The following is a 13,453-nucleotide window of genomic DNA, read 5'->3' as shown; positions in this document are numbered from 1 at the left end:
GTTCAGACTTTGCCCAGGAAAGAACAAGGACAACTTGGAGGTTAGAAGCAAGATGGAGTTGGTTAGGTTGGATCTCTTTTACTGTCTCAGTGATAATTTTGCAATGGTTTCAATACTTCCCTTTGGGTTTTATAATAGCTTAATCTTCAGGTGTTGACTAATGAAGAAGAAAAAAGGGCAAAGACCGCTCTAACTTCTTCCTGTGGACCAGGGCATGGTCAGGGTAGTTGTTGACCCCAAGGTGAGAGCAGTGGAACCACTTTGCAGTTGTCTGAGCATACTCACACAAGCTGGCTGACAAATGCATTAATATTGTCACCTATAATTTTAGTATCTCACTTAAGAGAACAGAATACTGCAAGGTAAATAATGAGTTCTAGAATAAGGAGTGCAATTTCCAGTTTTAAAAGTAAATCTTTGAAAGCATTAATTTGGGGACTTGTAGTCCACAGATAATTTAGGAATTAGTTCAAACTGCAGAAAAAACTCAAGGACAACTGGGTGTTTTTTTGTTTTTGTTTTTGGAGCGTAGTTTTTCTGTTTCTAGTCCCCATTTTTTAATTAAAAATAAATCACAGTAGATCAACTTTACTTGCAAAATAAGTTTTAGTCTTACTATGCTCTGCCTGATTATTGGCATAAAGTGTAGCAAGAATAATTATTTTTCACATAGGCTTTTTAAATTGGCTTCAGTTGAACTCTGTTCCATAAGGAATCTCTGATAAGACTTTTTAAAAGCCAAGCCCAGCCATGGATTTGTACATTCAAATACCCATGAGGTGGGTAAATTTCTCTCCTCTTGAGGTCCCAAGATAACTTAGGGCTCCTGGGCCTGTTAGAAAGTGACATTCTTTACTTACCACAGATCGGGAACCCTGTGCAGGGACTGTGTAGACAAGGTATGAGGCCAGTTTTCCCAAGGGGCTTTGTTTTCTCTCTTTCGTTTTGTTTTTGAGACAGGATCTTGCTCTGTCACCCAGGCTGGAGTGCAGTGGCACAATCTCTGCTCACTGCAACCTGCATCCCCTGGGCTCAAGCAATCATCCCACCTCAGCCTCCCAAGTAGCTGGAACTACAGGCATGTGCCACCACACCCAGTGAATTTTTGTATTTTTAATAGAGATGGGGTTTCACCATGTTGCCCAGGTTGGTCTTGAACACCTGAACTCAAGCTATCTGCCCGCTTCGGTCTCCCAAAGTCCTGGGATTGCAGGTGTGAGCCACCATACCTGACCCCAAGGAAACTTTTATTCCTTAAAGGTAACACACTATTCCAGTCAAAGCCTTGGTAAAAATAACCAGTTTCTTCAATTGTGTCCTGTTGCAAAAGAAAAACATTCTTACTGCACTTATGGAAATAACTATATTGCCACAAGTTAAGAATTCTCGTGAATAGTTGCCAAATCCTGGAGAAATCAGGAACAGAAAACAAATATGCTCCAAATTTTGTTTACAGACATGTACTTTACTCAATCATTAAAAGTTGTAAGTAGCTCAAAAGAAAGGTTTTCTTGGCTCTGATTTAAGCAAAAATCTTGGCTCTGATTAAGCAATGTTTTAAGCAAAAAGTCAAAAAAAGGTTGCTTCAGTCTTCTATTAGTTCAGTCCATGCAGTTACCTTCTGTTCTGCTTAATATTCATAAACATTTCAGCTACCAATGAGAGTCCTGAAAGTTTTTTCTCTGTTCTAACATCACAGTCTCCAAAGTTTTCAGAAACCTGCATGTAAGAGCACCTGTTAGAATTTTATAGCTGATAATAAAATCACCATTTAAAGAGGATGAAAACAAGACAACAATTGTCTGTAGATGACAAAATGTTTTAGGGCAGCTACAGTTAAAGACATGATTGACAAGGAAATTTGTTACTTCTGTGGCATACAATAATTTAACATAAAAATTGTAATTATTACTGATAATATATACTAACTAAGTCATATCATAATTTTGGGACAGAATAACACAAAAAATCTTTTTGTGTTATTATGTCCCAAAACATAAATCCAAATCTCATGTTTGCATTAGTGCCTCTTTAATGCTAAAACTAGTTTTTAAATAAAATGTTATAAATTATCCAGTTTTAATTAGTTCAACCATAAGGTGATGTTTTTATGAACTTTTTAAGACCCCTGTTGTTAATTTTTCATTAAACAACAGGTTAATTTTCTAAGAAAACCCTGTTATTCAGACACATGGGCCAAGATTCTGGCCTTGCATTAGTGTGCTTTTATGTTCAACCCACAGAAAAAAAAGTCCTCTTCAAATCTTAGCCAACTTGCTCCTACCCACAGAACTTTCTGTACAAGACCAACCCTCCACAAACACTTTTCAACTTGCTTAAACCTTCAGTTTTGTCCTGTTACCTTTTAGGTTAAGACAATCTTTAAAACCCTTTGAACTATACATTAATTACATTCCCTTTGAGAAAAACCATATTCCCATACCTTATTTAATCTTTTACCAAAAGCACATTCTACTTTCCTTACACACCTTGTATGCAAAACTATTTCTCCAGTAGTCTCAATTTCATGTTACAGTGTTAACTCTTAGTAACTTTTGTTTCTGGTGAAAAACCTGATTAGCAAGTGGTTTGAACTATGTACTAAGTGTGGAGCCTAGGACATCAGACAGAAGTGCAGATAAGGTCTGACTCCAGCATAGCTAGAGGGCATGGCTAATTCCACATGTCCCCAGGCCTTAGTTAGAATTTCTAATGGCTCCAAAGTAGGCAAGTCTAACAATTTTCAAAAGTCAGAGAACCTAAAGCATTTAGCAAACCTGACATCTGACCTAATTTATACCAAATGTCTGAATTTTGAAGACATTTTCTATTTTACCAATAATCTTTAAAACTGTCTTTATTTCCAAAAGATCACTAACATCATGTGAACAAAAAAGCATTAAAAATTTCTATTTTTCTGACAAAATATTTGATGTGTTTATTTTTCTAAGCCAATTAGTCAGAGCTCTTTTATATATATGTCATGCACACAACACGTATACATAGACAGACAGAAGGTCTCATAGTTGTAAGATTTTTCATTTGCCAGTTTCTTAATTGGATTACTGGATTCAAGGTGGTACCCTTGGAGGAATAGCACCAGGAAAGCATGCTGTTTCTAGGGCCTAATAAGAAGGCACAGCTGGAAGGCAAAAACATATCCCCAAAATTAAGGGTGCCATTTGTCTGCTGCATCCGGATCCCCAGAAACAGGGATATACTATCGGAGATGACAGTGCAATGATTCTGCCATGCATGTCACTGCAAAGCAAGCCAAAGCCAATCAGCCCATTTTGTAATCAGCCCATCCCCCATAGGAGTCTCCTCTCAGTTGGGGGTGGGGCTGTTTCTATACCTTTCAGGTGGCCAAGAGCATACTTCTCTAATCCAAAAATCCAAGAGTGAAGTATCCCTCCTAACTGCCATTACCTACCCCTTAAAGTATATTTCCTACCTGGTTATTACACACCAAGACTAAAAGATCTCCCATAAGGCAAAGTAATTTTTGATACCTTCCAAAGTCACAAATGTCAGGTAATGTAATGCAATACAGAACACAGCCTTGGATTTTAAGAGGAATCTATTCTCTTTCAATTCCTGAGGTTCCATAAGGAAAACGGAGGTTTTTCCCCAGAATGGGTCTGTGGCACCTCCTGTGTTTTTTCCTAAGAGTCCCAGGCTTTTAGAACTTATTTTAGGTTCTCTCATGTGGGCATCAAGAGTGTTGAGAAGACAAAAGTGAGGAAAAACAATTCAGTCAACTGAGAAGAAGAAAAAAACCCTTTATTTTTATTTTTTAATTTTTTTCCTGGCAATTTTCATTTTTTAAAAAACCCTTTTTAAATAATAATAAGATCCAAGAAGAGAAAAAAACAACATAAAGGTCTTTTAAATATATGTGCAGTTTGGATATCTGCTTTTAATGAAATTGATTTTAACCTTACAGCTCTTTAATAAATTATTTTTTAAATATCTAATTAGTAGACTCTAGCCAGGTCAGACAGTCAATATTCCTTGCTTTTGAACTTTACCACAGGTAAAGTTAATGTTTTAAATAAGGTTATGATGGATGCATAAGGTGTCTCAAAGAGATAGTAAGCAGTTTCTTTTTTTTTCTTTTCTTAAACAAGATTTAGAGTCTTCCCAAAGGTAGTTCAAAGGAAAATTCAAGACAGGAAATCAAAAGTGGTCCACAGGGGAAAAAGAATAAGTGGCAAAAAGTTATGCAAATAAACCAGAAAGGACTAATTCCCTAAGCCAAGAATTGAACCCAGGCTGCCATTGTCAAAAGACAAGCCCTTAGCTACTGAGTACGGCATTGAGCAGTTTCTATTGCTCTTCCTAGAAGAAGCCTAGGGCAGGCAATTTTGAGCTTGCAAAGCCTTTTAACTGCTCAAGATAATTTTTAGGGTTAACTATGACATGAACCCCCAAATTCCTGTCCTCTGGATGGCAGAGACCAAAAGAAAGTATCCCCACATGGTCACAAGGTGAGGCCCTTAAGGACACAAAACAAGACAAATTTCATCTGGTGTTGATTTCAGGGACACACAGCAAAGTTGTAACTGAGCAGCCTTCCAGGCTGTCTTGAAAAGTGGGGGATCCTAAACCGAAATTCTATCCTGTGATACTCTTCTCTTCATTACAGAACAGCACAGAAAGACAAATTCTTAGCACAAAGTGCACCAGATTTGCTACAGCCTAAGACTAGTCTCACAAATCCTTTCTTCTACTAATCAGATTCTTATAGAGGAGACAAACAGTGATATTTACCATTTACACACAGAGAGGGAGAAAGAGAAGAAAAGAAAGACCAGAAACTTGGCTGGTAAGAGATTCTTACTCTTTTTGACAGCATACCAGGTTTCCATGTTCCCTTTCTCTGCAGCTTCCAGAAAAATAGAGCAGCTTTTGATGAACCTGCTCAGTGTACCATACCTGGGGGCCAAGCCCTGTTACAAAAGAAAATCATCCCTTTCTGTTTTATGAAACTAGGCAAAAGTTTCTCACTTTTGCAAGATGCTGCCTGACGGGTTGCATGGGGAACTGAATTACCATTTTCCATCCCAGCCAAAGCAAAATTTGCATAACTAAACAGACACTAGTCACCTCATTTGGCACCCAATATTGATCTGGCAAGGCTCAAACTATCTCATATTGGTTCCTGTAGTCTTTGATCCACTCCAGGTGGAGAGGGATGACCTCCAACTGGTATTCAATGGGTGGTCTCTGGGCAAGATGAAGAGTGGACAGTCACCCCACATCAGGCCTGTTGAGCTTTCTTCAGGGCTCACCAGATGTAACCCAACTTATGGAGGGTTCTCCAAGTTAGGCCTGCTGGACATCCATCAGCAATTCCCTCAGAGATCCCACCACACACACAACCAAGACAAAACAGACAGAAGGCCTTTGAGACACAGATTCCAGACCCAGTCACAAACCAAGAGTATTCCTCCAAACAAGTCCCCTATTCTCCATCCAATTAGACACCCTGTAGTGGGACTACAGACAGACACCTATAATGAAACTCTAGACAGACCCCTTGTGATGGGGCTAAAGACAGACACCCCATGATGGGGCTATAGACAGACACCCCATGAGGCAATCAAGAGACAGCAGCACCTCCAGAGAGGCTGACAAATAGGAGAAGGAAGGGGCTGTTGACAGCACCTAGAATACTCATCAAATCAGACACCCCATAATGGGGCTACAGCTACAGACACTCCATGACAGGGCTACAGACAGACACCCCACCATGGTGCTCCCAACAAGTATTCCACCATGGAGCTACAGACAGACATCTTACCATGGAACTACAGTTATGAGACATCTCCCAGGACTAATTTTCTATTACACTTAAATCCATGCACATTGGATCAGCAGCACCCCACCAGTAGGGACAGTACCAGAGTCAGCCTGCAGTCCAAAAGAACGAGGTGGCCACTTGGGCTGGCCTCTGGATCTGTTGCTGGAAGGGGTCTACCAAACCATAGGCAGGTAGCCACAAGGGCAATCCCGGGCAAGCCCCAAATTTGTAACTGCCCAATGGGTTCACCTTGCCTGCTGCCTAGACAAAGCCAATTTATCAATATAGGGAATTGCAATAGAGAAAGAGTAATTCACGCAGAGCCAGCTGTGTGGGAGGCCAGAGCTTTATTATTACTCAATTCAGTCTCCCCAAGCATTCAAGCATACAGGGATTGGAGTTTTCAATGATAATTTGGTGGGTGCAGGAAATCCAGTGAGTCAGGAGTGCTGATTGGTTGGATTGGAGGTGAAATCACAGGGGGTCAAAGCTGTCTTCTTGGGTTGAGTCAGTTCCTGTGTAAGGAGCCACAAAATCAGATTGAGCCAGTTTATCAATCCAGGCAGTGCCAGCTGATCTATCAAGTGCATGGTCTGCAAATATCTAAAGTACTAACATTACATTTCACAATAGTGACATTATCCATAGGAACAATTTGGGAAGGGCCAGAATCCTCCAGCTGCGTGACTCCTAAACCAAGATTTCTACTCTTGTGGTTAATTTGTTAGTCCTACAAGGACAGTCTAGTCCCCAGGCAAAAAGAAGGTTTGTTTTAGGGAAGTGCTGTTATCTTTGTTTTAAACTATAAATTAAAAACTAAGATCCCCCAAATTAGTTGAGACTATGCCCAGGAATGAACAAGGACAGCTTGGAGGTTAGAAGCAAGATATTAGGTCAGATCTCTTTCATTGTCTCAGTTATAATTTTGCAATGCTGGTTTCACAGACACCTGCTAATCCTCTTACCTAATCCAATAGACTTCCCCCCAGCCCTTGAAGTTGCCTCCCTGTGGCCCACCCAACAAATAGCTCACAGCCTGTACTTTCACTAGTAATCTGGTAAAATTACTCCGTGCATTTTGGGGAGTAATTAAAGTAAAATTACGTTTTGGGGAGTATCCTCGTTTAAAGTAATTAAAGTATCCTCATTTGTATAGTGGTTAGTATCCCTGCCTGACTCAGGAGACTGGGGTTTGATTCCCCGACAGGGAGTAATTTAAAAAAAAAAGTAGGCTGGGCGTGGTGGCTCATGACTATAATCCCAGCACTTTGGGAGGCTGAGGTGGGTGGATCATCAGGTCAAGAGATCGAGACCATCCTGGTCAACATGGTGAAACCCCGTCTCTACAAAAAAAAAAGTAAAGTAAAATTACTCCCCAAAATGCACTGAGTAAATTCCCCAAAATGCATTGGATGCCCACTTATGGCAAGGCCTCATTTCTTAACCAGAATGTGGTAAAGTGTTCTATACAGCATAAAAGCCCCCCCAAAAAATTTGATGATGAAGAGGGATCAAGCTCTGGAGCCCTAGTAATGACAAAAAGGGAATGTGTGTGTGTGTGCATGTGCATGCACACGTGTGCACATGTAGGTGCAGGGTGGGGAGCATTACAAGATGTACAAGGCAGTGGAATGGACTTTTGCAGGGACTACTCATAAAATCAGTCAGGTCCTTTGCTTTTAGACACCTCCCATAGCTCTTAGCTGTGCATGGCTGGTTCCTCCTGTAGCTCTGGCACTTAGCAGCTAAGAAGGCCTTGCTTGGAGAGACAAGGTACCTGCCTTCACTTACACACTGAGTTTAAAACCCAGTTTAACCCTCCTTGCTTTGTGGGGTTTCCTCACAGTCTTCCAAGCATATCCCTCCGATGGGTGAAGCTGAAGGAGAAGATAGCAGGAATCGCTTGAGAACTGAGTGCCCTTCCAAGTTTGAGCAATTATAAATAAAGCTTCTGTAAACACCTAAAGAAAGAAAGAAAGAAAGAAAAAGCTGAGTGCCAGTTTGACTAGACACTTCTTGGACTTTAAGTTATGAAAACAAAACACCCAGAACCAAAGTCAAAGCTGTGGAATAATGACATAACAGCCACACAGGAGGTGTATTTGTTTTCTCCTGAGCAGTAACGCTTTAAATTTGTCCTGAAGGTTGTCGTCTGGTAGCAGAGATTTGGAGAGGTGGAAGGTTAATTTAGAAATATATTCCATGACTAAGGCTCTTTATAGAAAAGTAAAAGGATGAATTGATAAGGATTCATTTTTTTTTTTTTTCAGAGCAAAACTTGATAAGGTGTCTTAAGAAACGGACATTTTTAAAACAAAAAAATCAAGTTGTTGTTATGGTATTGTGACACTTCTGCATAATTTCCTAACAAAGACCAGCATTCACAGTGCTGAGGAACAGACTTTTCCAGGCATTTTACTGAATAAGCCGTAAAATTGCTGGCTTTGCCTTTGCTGGTGGCCTGTGTGGCACAACTTCTCTGGGCCTCTGCTTAACTTTCCCAAACAGCCCAGCACTTTGAAACACTCTCTCCACTGAATACAACGAACAAGTTGTTGATAAAGCTCTACTATCAAAACTTACTTGGATACTTACCGGGCAGGGGAGATGCCATGATCATGAAGGTGGTTTCCCAGGGTGAGGCTCACTCATTGCACCCCATAGCTGTGCTTACTCCTGCGATTCTCCCAGGTGCAGGAAACTCGACTGCATAATTTATGGTAGTGAGGAACTACATTCATGTTATCCCCTGAAAAAAAAGAAAAAAACTTATTTGGAGTTTAAAATTTAATTAATTAAAAATTTAGCCTCTGGGACCACATATCTAGGGGAGACTAACCCAACACAGATACTGGGTCTGGATAACCCGCAATAACCTGGTGTCTGTGATGGGTTAAAGTCTCCCCTTAACTCATCGGAGATACTGGGTTATTGCAGGTCTGGATTACATTGTGTACTAGCAAGAAAAATCAGTGTGCCATTGGTCCTTGGTATTCCCAAAGTCGCAACAGTTATAAAACCCTGACCATGGCTTTCTTCACTGCTTCATCAGCTGTTTAGTTACTTAAACCTAGCTATGCACAACAAAAGAAAGAAGAAGAAGAAGGAAAAAACCAAACAGTTTCTTGATGAACTTGGAGAAAAGACTGACAATGAAAGTTAAACTAGTAAAATCCATATGCAATAAAATAGATTCACAGAGATCACCCTGAGGAACCATTAACATACTTTTCATTAACAAACTTGAAGAAAGCACTTAGAAGCTTAGGAAAAGAGAGTCAGAGAGCAGGAATTAATCTAGAACTATCCAGGGAGAGAGGCACTTTGGTGGTGATGGCAGTGCTGGTGGCACAGTAAGAGTGGAATCAAGGAGACCAGTTGAGGTTCCTGCTGTATGCCAGCTGGGAATGGTGATTTGGACTTCCATAAATGGTGGAAGTGGAGATGGAGTGAGGTAGACAGACCCAAGATTTATTTTGGAGGCAGGATCCATGGAACTTGGTAAGGGGTTAGCTCATGGGAGTTGAGGAGAAGAGAGCAGAAAGTCTGAGTCCCAGATTCTGGCACGACTAACTGGATGGATGAAGATACACTTAGCTGAGATTTGGGGAAAATATCAAATGTGTAACTTTGGATAGACCAAGTTTGAGATGGAGTCTTTGTCTATTTTGTGTTGTTATTAAGGAATACCTGAGGCTGGGTAATTTATAAAGAAAAGAGGTTTAAATGGCTCATGGTTGTGCAGGCTATACAATAAGTATGGTGCCACCATCTTTTCAGCTTCTGGTGAGGGCTACAGGTTGTCTCTAGTCTTGGCAGAAGGGAAAGGAGGAGAGCAAGCATGTGCTGAGATTACCTGGTGAGAGAGGAAGCAAGAGAGAGCAGGGAGGTGCTAGGCTCTTTTTATCAACAAGCTTTCATGGGATCTAACAACCAGCATAACAGAATGAGAACTCACTCACTCCACCTGCCCCCCCAGCCCACCCAGGGAGGCCTTTAATCTATTCATGAGGGGTCATCCTCCCTGACCCAGTATCTTCCATTAGGTCCCACTTCCAGCATTGGTATCAAATTTCAACATGAGGCCTGGGGAGACAAACATCCAAAGCATTCTGCCCCTTTCCCCCAAAACTCATGTCCTTCTCACTTGCAAAATTCATAGTCCCAAAAGCATTAACTTGTTCCAACACCAGCTTAAAAGTCCAAAGTCCAAAGTCTCATCTGAGACTCAGGGCAAATTCCTTCCAGCTATGGGCCTGTAAAATCAAAAACAAGTTATTTAATTTTGAGATGCAATGGTTGTACAGGCATTAGGTAAACATTTTCATTTCCAAAGGGAGAAACTGGCCAAAAGAAAGGTTAACAGGCCCTCACAAGTCTGAAACCCAGTAGGGCAGACATTAAATCTGAAAGCTCCAAAATAAACTTTGACTCCATGTCCTGCATTCTGGGCACATTGGTTTGAGGGATGGGCTCCCAATGCCTCAGGCTTCCCCTATGGCTTTGCTGAGCGCTACCTACATGGCTGCTCTTAGGGGTTGCAGTGGAGTGCCTGAGGCTTTTACAGACTGAGGTGCATGTTGCTGGTGACTCCATAATTCTAGGGTGGAGGCCAGCAGCCCTGCTTCCACAGCTCCTAGGCACTGCCCTAATAGAGTTTCTCTGCAGTGACTTGCCCATGTGGCAGGTTTCTGCCTGGGTGCTCAGGCTTTCCAATACGTCCTCTGAAATCTAGGTGGAAGCTGCCAAGCCTCCATCACTCTTGCATTCTGGGAGCCTGCAGACAATACCATGTGGAAGCTGCCAGAACTTAAGGCTTACACTCTCTGGAGCAGCAGCCTGAGTGATACCTGGGGCTGTGTGGGCTCAGGGTAGAGCTAGAGCAATTAGGATGCTCCCTGAGGGAATCTGTGGGGATCGCTCCTGTGTGAGGCCCCTAGGAAATTGGCCTCACCATACGGTGAGCTTGAGCCCGGACACAGATCCCTGGTTGGGGGAGTCGAGCTGAGGGAAAGCAGGAACTGAGAGAGGGACTATGTTATTCTAAATAATTAATAGACATTACTTTATGGGATATGAGGACTTGGGAGGCAATGTGTCCACGTTTGGCTTCTTATGGTTTATTGCTTGATTGTGTTCATTTTGGACCCTTGTTACCTTCATTGTAAAATATTAACTTAAATATTTACACTTGGTAACTTACTTACCGTAACTTACAGGGCGTAACTGTAATTTACTTACCATAGCTTACAGGGCGTGACTGTAATCTACTTACCTTGACCTATTGGGCGTAACCTACTTACTGAAAGTAACCTACTTACTGGGCGTAGCCTACTTACTGCGCTTAACTTACTTACTGGGTGTAACTTGCTTACTGTAACTTAAGTACGTTAATCTGGTATAAACAACTTTAACTTTAGAAAAGTATATAATGAAACACATTGCAAAAATAAAATTGCTGCATGAGCATAGCACATGTAGCCCTCCAGACCTCGCCTTTTCTATCTCCTTTATTCCGGCGTGCGCTCTCTTCCAGGTTTGGGACCCTCTCGCTGGACGAGATTCCGGGGCTCGCATTCAGTTCACAACAGCTCCCCACATCCTGAGGTGGCACAGGGCAAAAGCACCCCAGGCCTGTCCCCTGAAACCATTCTGTCCTCATAGGCCTCTGAGTCTGTGATAGGAGGGATGACCTCAAAGATTTCTGAAATGTCTTTGAGACCTTTTCCCCTTTGTTCTGTTAGCACCTGGTTCCCTTTTATCCATGTTAATCTCTCTAGCAAGTCATTGCTCCACATCACCCTTGGATTCATCACCTGAAAATATTCTTTCCTTCTCTACCACATGACCAAGTAATAAATGTTCCAAATTGTTATGCTCTGTTTCTCTTTTAATTAGAAATTCCACCTTTAGATCATTCTTTTGCTGCCATATCTGATCATAAGCTGTTAAAAGCAGCCATGCCAGTTCTTGAATGCTTTACTGCTTAGAAATTTCTTGCACCAGATGCCCTAGGTCATCACTCTTAAGTTTGGTCTTCCACAAAGCCCTAGGCCATGAACACAATGCAGCCAAGTTCTTTGCATAAGATGGGTGACATTTGCTTCAGTTCCCAGTAAGTTTCTCATTTGCATCTGGGACTTTGTCAGCATGGCCTTTACTGTCTATTTTTCTATCAGCATTTTGGTCACAACCATTTAACCAATATCGAAGAAGTTCCTAATTTTTCCTAATCTTTTTAGCTTCTTCTGAGCCCTCCAAACTTCCATCCTCTGCTCATTAACCAGTCCAAAGCCATTTCCACATTTTCAAGTATCTTTATAGCAACATCCCACTCCTCAGTACTAATTTTTTGTCTTCACCTGTTTTGTGTTGCTATAAAGGAATACCTGAGGCTGAAGTAATTTATAAAGAAGAGGTTTATGTGGCTCACAGTTCTGCAAGCTGTACGATGAGCATGGCACCAGCATCCATTATTGCTTAAGCCTTTCACTGTTCAAGACTTTTGGTTACATGATATACTCTATGCTCATAATTGATGTTGTTGGAGCAAAACAGAAAGTGCCATGTATTTTATGTATGTCAATAAAGGAATGATCTGTTCTTGTTCTATAGAGAATGGAAATTAGAAGTAAATGTTTGGTAGAAAGTCCCGCCATCTTTCCCCCAGGTTTCTTGCCCCCACCCTCCCCCCAGGCTTCCTGCTGCCCTGAGAAAAGCCCGCCAAGCCTGCTCTGTTCCGCCCAGCAACAACAAGCAGCCAATCATCGCAGCAGGAAAGCCCGCCAAGCCTCGGCCTATCCTGAACCGACAGGTAACCCTCTGAGCCACCTCAGCAGTCTGCCCAGAGACGGACAGCCTATCCTAAGCTCCTACGACACTCCGCCAGCTCTGTGTCCACGCCCCGTCCACCCCCCCATAAAACCCTCCTACCCCAGCTGCGCAGTCGCAGCCAGCCCTGATCTCCTTCCTTTCCTGGCCTGCCCGCTGGTCCCAATAAACCTGAACTCGGCTTCCAACTCTCGAGCTGTTATTTGGGGTCGGGTACCGGGCAGGGGTCTACAAGGGGGTCGCACAGTAAACACCTGTTGTCTTCCAAAGTAGGGTCTTCAAGCATTTTGTATTTTTCATTTAACTTGTTAGGAGACTTGGAGCTATTAGTTAATTCATCTTCCAATACACTGTTTAGTATAGCACTAAATAAATGATGCAAGTAGTCAATTAATGAGTAATCAACTAATAGTTCTAGTAATTGATTTATTTTTCTTTAATAAAGTTGTATAAAACAGTGAATTAACTGGCTGGACTAATCAGGATGGGAAATAACTTTTTATAACGCAGAAGATTTTGGACAAGTTACCAAACCTGTTAATGTTAGGTTTTTTTCAACTATAAAATAAGAATAACACTAACTCTCTGTAATGTTCATTCGTGGAATTAAGGAGACAGTATTTATACAAGCAGTATGTTGGGATGATACCCCAAAGTATCCCCAAAACTGAAAATAAAATCAATGGGATCTAAATAAAAAGAATGAGGTGTGCTCGCTTCGGCAGCACATATACTAAAATTGGAACGATACAGAGAAGATTAGCATGGCCCCTGCGCAAGGATGACACGCAAATTCGTGAAGCATTCCATATTTTT

General features: G+C 41.6%; 1 long non-coding RNA gene and 2 other non-coding genes across 3 annotated transcripts; 2 read left to right on the top strand and 1 right to left on the bottom strand.

Annotated features, from left to right (window-relative positions):
- Window positions 1-6,138: 6,138 nt before the first annotated feature.
- LOC108593390 (uncharacterized) lies at window positions 6,139-10,271 on the bottom strand. Its single transcript, XR_004729644.2, has 4 exons — window positions 9,954-10,271; window positions 8,402-8,555; window positions 7,598-7,767; window positions 6,139-6,321 (listed from the first exon to the last, which is right to left on the bottom strand). It is a non-coding gene; the product is annotated as an uncharacterized LOC108593390 (long non-coding RNA).
- Window positions 8,394-8,558, top strand: LOC118145457 (U1 spliceosomal RNA). The gene has a single exon (XR_004730561.2). It is a non-coding gene; the product is annotated as a U1 spliceosomal RNA (small nuclear RNA).
- Window positions 10,272-13,346: 3,075 nt separating the features above from the next.
- LOC118145219 (U6 spliceosomal RNA) lies at window positions 13,347-13,453 on the top strand. The gene has a single exon (XR_004730347.1). It is a non-coding gene; the product is annotated as a U6 spliceosomal RNA (small nuclear RNA).

Source organism: Callithrix jacchus, chromosome 8, assembly GCF_049354715.1.
Source record: "Callithrix jacchus isolate 240 chromosome 8, calJac240_pri, whole genome shotgun sequence".
NCBI classification, from domain to species: Eukaryota; Metazoa; Chordata; class Mammalia; order Primates; family Cebidae; genus Callithrix; species Callithrix jacchus.
The sequence above is the reverse complement of the archived record's forward strand: the minus strand, read 5'-3'. Positions and strand labels throughout refer to the sequence as shown.